Genomic DNA, 5,000 nt, shown 5'->3' with positions numbered 1-5,000 from the left:
CCCCACTCACACCTCTGCACCATACACAAACAAACCAAAAACCCGGGTAAGAGCCCCACCCATAAAAAACTGGAAACAGCATAGAAAAGCTTTTTCGGATCCGTACATCCCATAATCCAAGTGGACTTGAACACCGCAAAACAGCCTAATCTACCGCATATCCGGGAACCCAAGTGGACACGAACGCGATCAAAGCTAAAACTCCGCTAACAAGCGCCAACTAGAAAAGATAAAAACAGCACAATTTTCGACCCTGGTAAAAGGAACACCCCCTAGTAACCCTATCTACTACTACCCTCAATAAAGAAACAAGGTTCATACCCTCTAACACCACAAAAAGGCCTAAAAATCACGGCCACTACTTTTCCCTGCACATCGCACCTTACTGCATATAAGCAACGTGACTCAACAAAAATCGGAGTAAAAATAACTCCACCACATTCAAAGACCTATAACCAGACCTATGGGTCACCCAGAACCCCAACTAAAAATTCTACAGGAACCCACAGATGTCCACTCTACCCTCTACCTTTCCTGGACCCACAGAACCTCACCTTCGGGTATTTCCAACCCCAAACCCCCTACCAGAGCAGACCGCTCCTAACGCTAACACACAAGTTAATGGTGACACGTAGGTCAAATACACACTTTTCACAGGAGGATCTATCATACTTCTACACATCACAGGCACTCCACGTATGGCTCCTCTTGACCCCCAGGACTTCTAGTCCTACTTAAAATTCACCTGGTACCTCTCGGACACCCACAACCCAAACAGTACCCCAAAAGCAAAGAGTCTACTTCTCCTATACAATTCCCCACAGGGATCAACGACAGAGGCTGTAGAGGACTGCTAATTCTTATGTAGGTGACATTACACTACTATAGCTGGGACAACGTATTTTCATAGTAAAACAGGTTGGGCCCCATACAGGCCACAACTCCCCTGAAGATAGGGACGCACACACATTACACACGGACTCTTGAGGACAGGACAGGGACGCATACGCTCTTACACACTGACCCCAGAAGACAGGGACGACGCACATACAGTACACACATAACTGCCGAGGACACACAGATAAGACATACACCCACACATTGGGAGGAAGAGACACAGCCTTGACTTGCAGACACAAGCACACACACACAATCTCCTTCCTAGCCGAACATTGTGTGACTGAGAACAGCCCGACGAGACCCGGAGGAACGACGGACGGCTCAACAGGACCAATCCAAGAAGACAACACCTCAACTGTGGCCAACCAAAAGACCGTGACTTCCAGACTCAACCTACTTTCTGTACTGTACATAACATGCTTGCAATCTGTTATCGGGGCTTCTTTCTGCTGGTTCCTTGTGAGCCAAATGAATGAGCCCGTATTTACGTGTACCAGATATTCTCACTCTGAATAAACTGTCGCTTGTCGTACAAATTTTACCACCTTGTCTGAATCGATCCTTAACCGGCTCACCCTTCTACATATCCTTTTATCAACAGAAACTTGGTAGCAGAGGATGGTTTAATAACAGTCCGTCAAGTGAGTTGATTTGGGTGTGAGAAGGAGAGTGACGGAAGGACGGTTGTAGGAAGACGGTGAAGACATTCGGGGAGGACAAACATTCTGCTCAACTCGGGAAACTGATCTAAAAGGTGCACCATAAACAAGGTAAGCAAAACCTGTTTAATCAAACTTTGCATATTGTCGTATAGTCTGTCTAAATTTTGATCAGTATTTCCGAGTAAGTATGAATTCTTGTGTAAATTTATAATTTGCTGACAAGTTGAAAGTACAGTGAAGTGAACATATGTGGTACAAACCGGCGACGGCCGGGTGATTAAATCATTGATGAGATATCAGTAAGGGGATAGCTAATTACTATTCATTAAATCTGGCGCCGAGGGGATAAATTGTAATTTTGTCCACACCACAGCCTGTTAGCGGCGGTCAGCACAGTCTGATAGCTTTCAATGATGAGGGATCACTTTTGAGGCCTGGAATGTTCCGATAGGGGTCAGGAATAGAGATCAGTAGGGGATAGTTAACTACTATTCATTAAACCTGGCGCCGAGGGGGACAAATTGTAATTTTGTCCCTGCCCGGTCTAGGCCAGTCTGATAAGAGATTCTCTGATAGGGGTCGGACATGTGTAATAGTTCCGATAGGGGTCAGGAATAGAGATCAGTAGGGGATAGTTAACTACTATTCATTAAACCTGGGGGGGGGACAAATTGTACACAGTCCTGTGGCCCGGTCTAGGCCAGTCTGATAAGAGATTCTCTGATAAGGATCGGCTTTCAGGGGTCAGAGATATAACGTGTTGTTTTGTCTTGTTTTGTCTATTTGTAACTGTTTATATTAAAATGCAATGTGCTTGTAATTGTTTCCATTAAGATTGTTGGTGGTTAGATAGAGAGAGAGAGAGAATTCAATAAGGGTTATTTGATAAATCTGAAACTTCTACGTTGTATGTACCTATGACTTCTGTGTTAAATGTATAATCAGGAACAAAATGACTGATGTATAATTGAAATAAGATCTGAGCACAATATTCAATATCGAGACTAAATAGTCGAATTGATCTCTATACAAACCCATGCGTTTTTCTCAAACTGAATATACGAGGAGCAGCTCTGAGATAAGGCAGAGTACGTGGCTCCAGGAATTCATCACGGGTATAGATAGACCAGTGACGGGCTAAGTATACTCAGATAGTCTGAATATATATTTCAATTGGTCAAAATATACATATATATTTACTAAAATATACAATACATGACAAATGGTGACCCCGACGTGGTCTGGTAAAAGGACATCGCTGGACATTGGTGTGCCAGCCGATTGGCCAGTACTGTCGTCGGACGGTGTGTCTCACAAATCCTGACCGGTCAAATAAAAGGGTAAGCAGACACCTGTTGTGAAAAACTAAAGTTCTGCACATTGGAGTTATCCAAATTTAGTTTTGTGAGATACCTGTTTGATGTAAGTTACTAAATTTAAACTACAATGATGTGTGAGATTGGAAAATAGTTGAGAAAGTAATATCTCCATTGGCAACTGCAATTTTATTATTGATCAACCATACTTAATGGTGCATTGTGTATGGGATGTACTAGTATGCCTGGCTGGTAGGTGATAACAGAGAACACTTACTACATGTATGAATGATGGGAAACGGGTGGCCACCAAAGCTTGAATGGATAGTCTGGGACTACATGCATGAGTGGTGGGTAACAGTGATCACCAAAGTGCGAATAGAAAGCCATATGATGCGAACGTGATGTATTAGGCAGGGCCAAGTGTGAATGACGGATATTTAAATTGATTACTCTGACTTGAGACCGATTTAGCCTTCGGGAAAGGGTCTCTCTAAGGTCCTAACAAAGCATAGGTGTGTGTGAAGTACATGGGGTAGTGAAGAAAAGGTGATAATCCGGGGACACTAGACTTCTTAATACCCTAGGGGACCCACAGTGCATAATTGAGTTCTTACTTTAGACATATTGGGGGCCGATTTAGCCATAGGGAAAGGGTACCACTTGGGTTTTAGTAAAGGCGTGGGTTGTTGGCAGTATTGTAGTGTACATGGAATGTCGTTGGAAATAGAAAAGAGGTTGAGAACGCTGAAGTCCATTCTAGAATTCAATAAAGGCAGAGAGGATAAGGAGTGGAGGAGACGGGGTGAGTAGCTGTACAGAGAATGGACAGAAGGCGGGGCTATTGCATCTCCTACTGGTCTGCTTGCTGGGAGAATGAAGATTTGTGTGTGTCTGGTGTAAATTGAAGTTTACTGGCGTAAATGAAGATTTGTGAGACTCAAATCGTGTGCATGAAATACGCTTGATATTCAGTCGGGGACTAATATCGGTATGAATGAGGTCGGGGACCAAGCGAGTGTGGTACATTAGGTATTTCATTTGGAGCTGGTAACGTGTGAGAATGTTGAAAACCGTCGCAGGCTTGCTGATGAGAGTTATATCATAGAATATTGGGGGTGTGCATGACTGTTGGAAAAGGTGTTAAACTCTATTAACGTAAAATTCTGTGTGTAGAGTTATATTATGAAGTTTGAACTATACTAATATTGTAGAATTACATAATCAACATCTGAACATACTTACGATAAACATTAATTGCATTAATCCTGCATGGATTAATTATATCTACTATCTACTATCTACTACAAAACTAGAAACCTAACCCTAACCCTAACCCCTAACCCTAACCCTAACCCTCTAACCCTAACCCTAACCCCTAACCCTAACCCTAACCCCCCTAAACCCTAACCCTAACCCCCCTAACCCTAACCCTAACCCCTAACCCTAACCCCCTAACCCTAACCCCTAACCCTCTAACCCTAACCCTAACCCCTAACCCTAATCCTAACCCTAACCCCACCATAGAAACCAGACTCAAACAACACCTGTATAACATTAAAAGGGCACACCTACAAACAGAACTCATAACCCACTTCCAGGAGCATCCCATCACTCACCTTACCATATCAGGGTTACAGGCACATATAGGCTGGACCTGTGGGCAGCGAAAGAGGGTAGAACGGGAGTGGATCCAGAACCTACAGACAATAACGCCAAATGGCCTGAACGAGAGGTTTTAGAAAATGGATTTTAACAGACAGAAAAATGGATGGAGAAGAACATGGTTTTATTCATAATTTATTTTTATTCTCTATAGATTTATGGTTTGTTTGGTTTTAGTTTGGCACTGCCTCTTTGAGGTTTTTCTGTCCTTTAACAAAACAATAAAACCATTTAAATGCACAACATGGCGTTTATGTTCACATTTAACAACACTATGGTTGAATGAATCTCTCACCATATTGACTTCTTTACGGCCACCCAGAAAAAGAGGCAACTTGGAGCTTACCTCAGTTTTATTTATGGTCTTAGGAGGACATCTACGGGCCTTTTATGTACTACACCTTTTATATTAGATTATCACACATGGGAGGGATAAACAGGAGATAGGCCTGTGCAC

This window comes from Oncorhynchus keta, unplaced genomic scaffold (assembly GCF_023373465.1).
Source record: "Oncorhynchus keta strain PuntledgeMale-10-30-2019 unplaced genomic scaffold, Oket_V2 Un_contig_25850_pilon_pilon, whole genome shotgun sequence".
In the NCBI taxonomy this organism is placed as follows: Eukaryota; Metazoa; Chordata; class Actinopteri; order Salmoniformes; family Salmonidae; genus Oncorhynchus; species Oncorhynchus keta.
This window is presented reverse-complemented; position numbering follows the sequence as displayed.